The sequence below is a fragment of the Globicephala melas genome, chromosome 14 (genome assembly GCF_963455315.2).
Source record: "Globicephala melas chromosome 14, mGloMel1.2, whole genome shotgun sequence".
Lineage (NCBI taxonomy): Eukaryota > Metazoa > Chordata > Mammalia > Artiodactyla > Delphinidae > Globicephala > Globicephala melas.
In genome coordinates, this window is record NC_083327.1 from 70,112,425 (window position 1) to 70,124,186 (window position 11,762).

Genomic DNA, 11,762 nt, shown 5'->3' on the forward strand with positions numbered 1-11,762 from the left:
TTATTGAGTTGTATGAGCTGTTTGTATATGTTGGAAATTAAGCCCTTGTGGGTCACATCATTTGCAAATATTTTCTCCCATTCCGTAGGTCGTCTTTTCGTTTTGCTTGTGGTTTCCTTTACTGTGCAAAATCTTGCAAGTTGGATTAGGTCCTATTTATTTATTTTTGCCTTTATTTCTATTACCTTGGGAGATGGACCCAAAGAAAACATTTCTATGATTTATGTCAGAGAATGTTTGCTTACATTTTCTTCTAGGAGTTTTATCTTATGTCTTATATTTAACTCTTTAAGCCTGTTTTGAGTTTATTTTTGTGTATGATGTGAGGGAGTGTTCTAACTTCATTGATTTACATGTGGCTGTTCAGATTTCCCAACAACACTTGCAGAAGAGACTTTTTCTCTATTGTATATTCCTGCCTCCTTTATTGAAGATTAATTGACCATAGGTGTGTGGGTTTATTTCTGGGCACTCTATTCTGTCCCATTGACCCATATCACTCATCAATTTTTTAATGAGTACCTGCTACATAGATACTGAGTGTTGATGCTCTTATAGTGAAGAAGACCAAGACCCGGCTTAGCCTTCATAATGCAGAGTGAGACACAGAGTTCTTAATGTACATGTAATGCAGACTAGCATAGTACAGGGTGCTATAGCAAGGAAAAAATGGGCATCCATCCTAAGAAGTAGAAAGAGCAGATGATAAGCTGAGAACTGAAGACTTTTAGGTCCTAGAAAAGGAATAGAGGGGAAAGGGGAAATTCAGAGCACATGCCCCGAGATAAAAGAAAGCATGGCATCGTAGGAAACAGAATGAATTTCAGTAATGAGTGATAGTGATAGTATGAGTGGGAGTAGGGTTGTTGACAAGCAAGAAGTGCCATCTTACAAAGTTTATGCTTCAAATTGAGTTTTATGTGGAACCATTGATGGTTTTTAAACAGGGTTGAGACATGACTGACTTGATTTGAATTTTAGAAGTATCATTCTGTTCTGATTAAACATGGCAAATTAAAACACATGTGTTTCTCTCTATTTCCTCCTAAAATCCCAGTAACATGACAACAGATGAATTTTAAAAGCTTAAAAACCCAAAAGATCAAATAGATGGAGAAAGGAGACAACAGGAAATGAGAAATGACTACAAAGATTTCGGAGGTGGAAAGCATACAAAGAGTGGTAACTGACATAACACAGATGAGAACGCAGAAATCTAGGCACTTGCAAGGGAAGGGCCTATAAGGAACAACATAATTCATAGTGCAAACCTGGAAAAACTCAGGAACTGGAGATAAAGATTTCCTTGAGGACAATGGTAGAACTCTAAGTTCAATTCTTTAGTACCGGATGCTATTTCTCTAATAGCTCCTTTAATGGGATGATCTCTGCAATCCTGTACAGCAGGTTATTACCCATCCCCATGCCTATAGAATGCATAAGGCTTATAATCAGGAGAAATTATACTGGAAAGGATACTATGCATGATGTAATAAATGAGGGGTGTCATCCTGAAAAGAGGGAGAGTGGGTGCATATCTCCAGGCTGAACATGGAGACTTCTATTCTCTCTAATTAGCAACCAGGCTTATATTTCCCAGAAAGGAGACTGGAAAATTAACCTCTGGAAAGCTTGAGCAGACAAAGAGAGAGGCTCTACAGATACTGACATGGAAAGAGGCAATAAAATAGCTGGGCCTCCCATCAAATAATCCTACAGTGAACCCCACCAGTCAATAATCCCTACCCACGTTCACAGAATTCCATTTAATGACAGTGTCTCACTCTTAAATCAATGAAGTATTATTAGACATTTAAATATTGCCTCCAATATGTAAGACAGAGACATAATAAAGAGGAAAAAGAACTCCAAGAGAAATTTAGAAAGCAGAACAAAAATTTTGAAAAGAGAGAGAGAGAAAGAGAAAGAAAAAAAGCCAGTCAAAAAGAGGGGATATATGCATACGTGTTGCTGATTCACTTTGCTATACAGTAGAAACTAACACAATACTGTAAAGCGACTATACTCCAATAAAAATTGTTTTAAAAAGCCAATCAATTTTTCAGGTAGTTATGAGAATTTTTTCTGTTTGTTTAAAAAGAAAATAGTACTTTTATAAAATGGAACAAAAAGCAAAGAAGAGTTCTTGGAAATAAAATATATGATTGCAAAAGTAAGAGAAATCAAGAGAAAATCATTCAGAAAAAAGAGCCTTCCCCAAAAATGAAATATAGTGTAAATGTGATAAATTAGATTATATTTTCAGAAAATATTTCTTCCTTTTCCCCCATAGGGCATATTTTCCCACTGCACTGATGTTGGGCTAGGACTACAAGACTAAAAGAGTGTGTATAGAAGTGAGTGTGTTGTTTCCAAACCACAGTCTTAAGAGGCACATGAGTTTCTATTTGCTTTATTGAACATCTGTCATTTGAGAAGTCACTGGTCTAAGGAAGATATGAAGTACATGGAGCAGATGACCCTGATCTGCCAAGTCCAGCTGACTCTGGTCAAACCTTATGGAGCCCCAGCCAACTATGGACTAATGAACAAGAAAATGAATGCTTGTTTTTGCATAACACTGAGCTCTAGAGAAGTTTGTTATGCAACATTATTGTAGTAATAACTAATGTAAAATAAAAATCAAAAGAAACAAAAAACATTCCATCCCAGATTTTAAATGACCAGATAATAGAAGTTTCACAATGAGAGAAAAAAGAAGTTAAAGAGGGAGAATTTTAAAAAGAAATAATACAAGAAAATTTCCCAGAACTGAGTGACAAAAATTTGCATATTGAAAGGGTCCAATGATTACAAAAGGATCTACCCCAAGGCAAATCTTATGAAATTTCAGAATATCGAGAATAAAGAGGAGAATAAAACCTTCCATACAAAATAAATAGGTTACATATGAAAACATGTTGATCAGAATGGCATTGGACTTGATAAAGCAATGCCGAAATTAAGAATTCAATAAACAAATGCCTTTGAAATTAAAATTGAGAGAGTAAAAATTCTAATATAGAATCATATAACTATTCAAACATTAAATCAAATGTAAGGGTAGAGTAATAGCATTTTTAGGCATGTAAGGACTTAAATATTTATTTTCAAAGCAACTTTTCTCAGAAAGTTATTAAAGAATATGCTCCAGTTAAGATGAGGTAGACTTGGGATCCAAGATGTCAGAGCGCCAACATATAGGAGAAATGAAGAAAAAAATCCAGAATAACAGCAAAGGAAAGTTCCAGAACAGCTGTGCAGCCAGTCTAAAAACTCTCAGTCCAAATTAGAGTAAAGCTCCAGGATGAATATCTTCATGGAAAATCATGGAGCTAATAGTTTACCTGATACTATTGTATGAGAGATTTTACAGGTCTTTTTGAGAGTTTGGAGGAGATATCAAAATAAGGACATAGAACATAAAGAAAAAAAATTAAATGAGACATTATAAGTCACAGGAAGAAACCAAGATCCTTTTGAAAGGACTGGGGTTTCCTTGAGTATATTTGCACACATAATATTTTTTACTTCATATTTGAATTATGCATAACACATGACTTAGTTTGAATTTCTTCAAAGCTAACCTAAAGATAATGTTTCAAGTGTGAGTAGTTTATTCGGAAAGTAAAGGAGACACTGGCAAGGGAAAGGGGAGGTGAGAGGAAAGGAAAGAAGCTCACAAAACAAGGGAAACCAAAAAGTAACTGCAAACTGTCTTCTGCACCCCATAAGGCTTCATACCATCAAAATAACTTTAAAACCTACTTTTTTCACTCAACATTATACTTTTGAAGATTCCTCCATGTATTCATGTTTCATTTATTTTATCTCTTGTGAGTTATCCCACTATGTAAATACATGAATCATATTTAAATATGAATCATATTTATTTATTTATGTATTCTTTTTGTTGCTTCTATTTTTTCCATATTACAATGATGCATTGTACATGACTTCTTGTGAACATCTATAAAAGGTCGAGTTTTGTTTTGTTTTCCGTTTTTGTTTTTAGCATAGATATTGGATTATTAGGTGTGATGGTTAATTTTATGAGTCAACTTGCCTAGGCTACAGTACCCAGATATTCGTCAAACATGTCTGGATGCTGCTTTGAAGGTATTTTTTAGAAGAGATAAGCATTTAAATCAGTAGCCTTTGAGTAAAGCAGGTTACCCTCCATAATGTAGTTGGGCCTCATTTAAACAGTTAAAAACCTTAAGAAAAAGACTGACCTCCCCTGAGGAAGAGGGAATTCCATCAGCAGACTGCCTTCAGACTTAAGCTGCAGCGTCACCTCTTCCCTAGGTCTCCATCCTGCCAGCCTTCCTTACACATTTTGGACTTGCCAACCTCTATAAACGCGAAGTAAGGCAATTTCTTAAAATTAAAGAATCTCTCTCTCTCTTTATATTTATAGTGTATATGAGCCATAATTGCTCCACATCTTTGCCAACAATTGGTATTGTAAGCACTTTTTAATTTTAGTCAATCTAGAAAGTGTGAAAAGATTTCACATTGATTTATGGTTTAAATTATCATTTCCCTGGTGACTAATGAGGCTGGTCATATTTGCATATGTTTGTTGGCTATTTGAATCCTCTTTTGTGAAATATCTTTTCAAGTCTTTTTCTCTCTTTCCTCTGTTTTGTTATATGTGTTTTCATAATAAGTTTTATAAATTATATGTTTCAAAATTGAGCTTTTTAAAATTTTATAACACATGTATTTCCCTATTCTGTTAACTTACCTTGTACTCTCCTATTGGCTTTTTTAAAAAATAAATTTATTTATTTATTTTTATTTTTGGCTGCGTTGGGTCTTTTTTGCTGCACGCGGGCTTTTCTCTAGTTGCAGTGAGCAGGGGCTGCTCTTTGTTGCGGTGCGTGGGCTTCTCATTGGGTGGCTTCTCTTGTTGCAGAGCACGGGCTCTAGGCATGCAGGCTTCAGTAGTTGTGGCACGCGGGCTCAGTAGTTGTGGGTTGCGGGCTCTAGAGCGCAGGCTTAGCAGTTGTGGCCCACGGGCTTAGTTGCTCCACGACATGTGGGATCTTCCCAGACCAGGGCTCAAACCCTTGTCCCCTGCATTGGCAGGCGGATTCTTAACCACTGTGCCACCAGGGAAGCCCTCCTATTGGCTTTTTTAAGGACGATTTTCTAAGTTTTATGTAGTTTTAGCATATTTTCCTTTGTCATGACAGTTTTTGTGACTGCTTTAAAAATCCTAACTTATTCTAAAATCATAAAGATATTTTCCTATGTCATGTTCTATAACAGTGCTGTCTGAAATAGAACTTCCATATGATCCAGAAATCCCACTTCTGGGTATATTTCCAAAGGAAATGAAAACAGGATATCACAGAGATACCTGCATTCCCATATTTAGCGCAGTGTTATTCAAATAGCCACAATGTGAAAACAACCTAAGTGTCCATCAGGGGATGAATGGATAAAGAAGATGTGGCATATATATACAACAGAATATTATTCAGCCATGAGAAAGAAGGAAATCCTATCATTTGTGACAACATGGATGGACCTTGAGGGCATTATGCTAAGTGAAATGAGTCAGAGACCAAGAAAGACTGCGTGGTGTTACCTATATGTGGAATCTAAAAAGGCCAAACTCATAAAAACAGAATATAATGATGCTTGCCAGGGGCTGAGGGTGGAGGAAATGGGGAGATGTCAAGATGGACAAGTTCTGGGGATCTAATTGTAAGGTCGGATCTTAACAAACGGCACCACGAAACAGAGGAAAGCTTCAAGTGAGCTTTATTAGGGAGCGCTCCCGGGCGAGGTTCACTGGTCCGAGAGAAAGGGGCCAGAGAAGTCGCACCCGGGCGAGGGTTGGGCAAGGTTTTATAGGGGAAGAAGGGAAAGGGGTGTGGTGAATCTGGGAGGGCGCAGGGTATTCCTTATTTGGTGGTCTTTTCGGGTATCCTGGGGGACCGTTAGTCCCGCCCCTCGAAAGGCGGGAAGGCTGGGCCGGGTGCAAAGTCCCCAGGTCAGTTCCTGGAACTGGGTGGTCCGGATTGTCTCCAGGGCAGTTTCTGGAACTGGGTGGTCCGGAGAATTTCGGTCTGATGCAACCTGTGAATCTGATTGTGTTCCCCTGCCTCGGGCCAGTTGGCCTTACACTAATGTACAGCATGGTGACTATAATTAACAATACTGTATTATATATTTGAAAGTTGCTGAGAGTAAATCAGATGTTCTCACCACAAAAAAGAAATGGTAATTAAGGGATGTGATGGAGGTGTTAGTTAAGGCAATGGTGGTAATCATTATGCAGTGTATATAAGGGTATCAAATCAGCTCAGTATACACCTTAAACTTACACAATGTTATATGTCAATTTTATCTCAATAAAGCTGGAAGAAAATAAAGAAATTTCTGCAATGATAGAATGTGCGTTAACCAATACAGTAGCCACTAGGCCACATGTGGCTATTAAGCACTTAAAATATAGCTGGTGAGACTAAGGAAATACTTGTAATTTTTAATTTAATTTTATTTAATTTAAATTGAAATTTACATGTGGCCAGTGGCTGCCATACTGGATAGAAATCATTCAGTTATGTTCTCAGACTATAATAGGATTAAACTAGAAATCAGTAACAGAAAAATAGTTGGGAAATCCCAAAATATTTGGAAATTAATATACTTCTAAATAATACATGGGTCAAAGAAGAAATATCAAGATACATTTTTAAATATTTTGAACTAAATAAAAGAAAACACAATTTATCTAACTGTAGGATGCAGTGAAAGCAGTGCTTAGAGGTAAATGTACAGGATTAAATTCATATGTTTGAATAGAAGGAAGATCTAAAACCTAATGTACCTTAGCAAACTAGATACAGTAAATTAAGCCTAAAGCTAGAAGAAAAATAATAAAAACTAGAGCAGAAATCAATGAAATTAAAAATAGGAAGTCAATAGAGAAAAATGAATAAAACCAAAAGCTAGTTCCTTGGGGAAAAAAATCAGCAAAATCCATACATCTATCCTCACTAACCAAGGAAAAAATAAACAAATGACTGATACAATAAGTGAAAGAGGAATCATTGCTACAGAACCCATAAAAAGAACAATAAAGGAATACTATGAACAATTCTATGGCCACGGATTTGATGATTTAGGTGAAATGTTCCTTAACAGACCCAAACTAGCAAAACTCACATAAGGTGAATTAGATAACCTGACTATCCACGTATCTATTAGGGAAATGAATCGATAGTTAATAAACTTCCAAAAGGTAAAGCACTAGATCCATAGTTTCACTGGTAAATTCTACTAAATATTTAAGGAAGAAATAATACCAAGCCTCCACAATCTCTTACAGAAAATAGAAGCAGAGGGATAGTTTCTATCCCATTCTATAAGTCCAGAATTATCCTAATATCCATTCCTGATAAACTGATATAAATAATTGAACAGATAAATAAATGGGAGAAAAGACAAATCTACCATGCAGAAGAATTCCAAATAATTTATGTCGTGATTCTGCCCTCAGGGAGGTGGAGCACATCTCCCCACTCCTTAAGTGCTGGTTATTCACAGCAATTTCATTCCAAAGAGAACAATATGGAAAGGGAGGTGAGTGGCTGGGGGCAAGCCTTTGCAGAGAAGAAATCTGAAAAACATTACTTCAGCCAAGTGATCAAGATTAACATCAACAGTGGTAAGTCGTGATACAATGTACCCTTGACCTATGAGATTGGCACTGGACCTTTGTGGTCTTCCTATCCCCAAAACACATAACTCAAAATTTAGTCATAAAGAACACATCAGACAGTGCCAATTAAGGCACATTCTACAAAATATAGCTGACACGTAACATCAGTGGGGGTGGGCCGCCAACCCTCCTCACAGTGGAAAGTCCAAGTATAACTTATGGTCGGCCTTCTGCATCCACCATTCCAATTAACTGCAAATCGTGTAGTGCTGCAGTATTTACCACTGAAAAAAAATCTGCGTGTAAGTGGACCTGCACAGTTCAAACCCCTGTTGTTCGAAGGTCAACTGTACCTAGCCAGTTCTCCTCAAAATCGTTAAGGCCATCAGAAACATGGAAAGTCTAAGAAGTTGTCACAGCCAAAAGGAGCCTAAGGAGACATGTTCACTAAATGTAATGTGGTATCCTAATGAGATCCTGGAACAGAAAAAGGCATTAAGTCAAAATGAAGGGTATCTGAATAAAATATAGACTTTAGTTAATTGTATCAATATCAGTTCATTAATTGTGACAAATGTACCATAATAATGTAAGATATTAGCAACAGGGGAAAGCAGGTGAGGTATATAGGAACTCTCTGTACTACCTTTGAACTTTTCTATAAATCTAATACTATTCTGAAATGAAAAGTTTATTAAAAAAACTTAATGGGGGGACTTCTCTGGTGGCACAGTGATTAAGAATCCTCCTGCCAATGCAGGGGATAAGGGTTCCATCCCTGGTCTGGGAAGATCCCACATGCTGCGGAGCAACTAAGCATGTGCGCCACAACTACTGAGCCCATGTGCTGCAACTACTGAAGCCCACGCGCCTAGAGCCCATGCTCCACAAGAGAAGCCACTGCAATGAGAAGCCTGAGCACTGCAACGAAGACCCAACGCAGCAAACACACACACACACACAAAAACTTAATGCGGATATGTTGAAAACTTCCTCTCAAAAGCTGGGTTGCCTACTCTCTCCAATTTTATTCAAAATTTTATTGGCAGTCCTAGCCAGTGAAATAAAATACGAAAAACAAGATGTATAAGGGTTGAAAAGTAAGAAAAAAAAATGTTTCTACACATAGAAAATGCAATTCTATAAAATTTTAGAATGATCAGGGTCATTGAATCTAAACTCATTCTACACAAAGCAACTTTATTTTTATTTTTATAAACCAACTACACACAATTCAAGACCTCTTCATATGATGGAAAAGTGTTAAGACTTACATAAATGATAGCTATACCATGTCAATATTTTTGAAGGCTCGATGTTTTCAATTTTCCTCAAATTGATCTACAGACTCAATGCAACTCCAACACAAGTACCAGCAGGTGTGTTTGTGAACATTGAGATGCTGATTCTAAGATGTATATGGAAATGCAAAGAAACAAGAATGGCTATAACAAACTTGAAAAAGAATTACAGAATGAGAGGTTTGATTTGCCAGAAAAGAAGGCTTATAATAAAGCTACAGGAATTAAGGCAGTTAAGCATTGGTGAAAGCACAGACACATGGACTAATGGAAGAGAAGAGAGCGTAGAAACAAACCCAATCTTATATAAGCGCTCAAACTAAGACTAAGGTGGCACTGCAGAGGAATGAGAAAGGGTGGTCTTTTCAATAAACAGTCCTGGGACCGTTGGTTATCCACGTGGTAAACAAATGCAACTTGGCACCTACTTTCAATATTTCCTTTAGGGTAGGCCTGCTGATTGGTGTAGCTTTTATTCTTCATTCAATGATTACTCATTAAATGGCATTTTCCTATTTTACTCATAAAATTTATAACTATCTGAAATTATTTTATTTATTTAATTGCTCTTTAATTACCTATCTTGTTTCCAGTACAGTGTAAGGCCCTTGAGAGGAAGCATCTTCTCTATTCTGCTCATATCATTGTACTTGGAGTATCTAGAACATTTCCTGGCACCATCAGAAGCTTTTTAATAAATAAATGAATGTGTAAGTCTGCCAGGGAAATTCAGAGTGAAAAGAGCAGGTAATCCCTTGATCCGGCACTTGAATGAAGAGGAGTTTAGTTGGGAGAGCCTGGGGCGGGGTCAAGGGTTGGAATATATTCCAGATGGAGAGTATAGCATGCACAGAATGTGAATAAATGTGAGAGGGTATCACAGGGTGACTTTCTAAATGGGCCATCCCTATAGGCAGTAAATGGACATGTTTGTTTAGAACAGTTTTATTTATTCAGTCACAAGTCTCAGATTACTTGTATTATTTTCCCTTCATTTTATGTATGAAAAACAACTTGTTTCCCCACGAAAATAGCTCAGGATCCTAAGACTTATTCATTCTACCCACCCAACCCTCAACTTTTTCCAATCTAGGGCTGCACAAGCAGACGCTGCTCTGCTTACTTACATTACTTGGCATTATTTAAATCAATAGTTCTTTAAGTCAAGTGTGTGTGCCATGCTCACCTAGGTTTTTTGTTTTTTTGTTTTTGTTTTTTGTCGTTGTTGTCTAATACAGCTTTCCGGGCTCTCCTTTTGATAAAAGATTAAAAGAGAATGTCTGGGTAGGTTAGATAGCTAGCTCCCCAGGTGTCTTAGCTCTGGCTGATATAACAAAGTACCATCAGCTGAGCGGCTTAAACAACAATTTATTTCTCACAGTTCTGAAATTGGAGAAGTCCAAGATCAAGCAGCCAGCTTCAGTGTCTGGTGAGACCCACTTCCTGGTTCATAGGCCACTGTCTTCTTGCTGTGTCCTCTTTTCCAAGGGCACTAATCTCATTCATGAGAGCTCTACCTTCATGACCTCTGAAAGGCCCACTTCTTCATCCTGTCATATTGGGGGCTGGGATTTGAACATTCAAATTTGGGGGACAGAAACATTCAGTCCATAACATCAAGTGAGTCAGATACAAAGCAAATGTGGGAACTACTGAATTCTAATCTAAACCCTTACTGATCAAAGTGTGGTCCACTCACAGCATTCACATCACCTGGGAATTTATCTGAAATTCTAAATCTCAGCCTCCAGGCCCCATACACTTAATCTGCACTTTTACAAGATCCTAGATGATTCATATGAACTTTTAAGTTTGAGAAGTAAGTACTGATCCAAACCACTGTGCACCTAAACCTGCAGCATTAGCGTCACCTAGGAACTTGTCTGAAATGCAAATTATCTGGCTCCACCCCAGATCTACTGAATCAGAACCTCTCTGGATATGGGCCTACTGTGCAATCTGTTGTAACAAACCCTTAACACTCAAGTTTGAGAACCACCAGATCCAAGCCGTTATCCTTCCTTTAGCTGGGACCATTTCTACTTTTAAATCATTTACCACATGTGATTTTTAGCACCACAATTCTATTTTTAATGCCAGTGGAAACCTAGGAGGGTTAAAGAAAAAAATAAAAGCCATAAAAATTTATGGTAATACGTATGTATAGGACAATATGCTGCACTTCTGGCAGTAATTGGAAGATTTCCTCTTTCCCCAAGCTGGAGATGTACTGGATGGGCTCTAGCTGAGTAAGCATAAAAGCCATAAGCTATTTGGCAATAAAACGTCCTTAGAGACATATCCAGGATTTTTCAGTAGCTATTCTATTGAAGGTTTTACTCCCACCTTGACTTCTAAATTTTAAAACTTCTTCACTTCTGAAAAAACATTTTTCAATGATTGTCAGAGTGAGGACAGGGTGGGCAGCCACCTGAGTTTATTTAAGGAAGCTACCAGAGGCTATCAACTCCAGGTGTTTCTAAACCTTATGCAGGGCAGCCCTCCATTTTATAAACACGGCAGGAAACGTAAGCCTTCCTATCTTTCTTCTTTTAAATAAAAGTCCTCAATACTGTATTTCAGTCCATTCCTAGGATCTGTCTCAGAGTCTCTACCACCGGAACACTTAAAAAGGCTTTTGTGGTTTGCTGAGGAAGTAAAACAAGATCGTTTTGGAGACCTTGTGTCTTCTTCCTCAGACTCACTCGTTCGTTTATACAAAAGCGTTTTCAGTCCTTTGTCGAGTTCAGAGTCATCCGTCCACTCTTTTTACTTCTAAA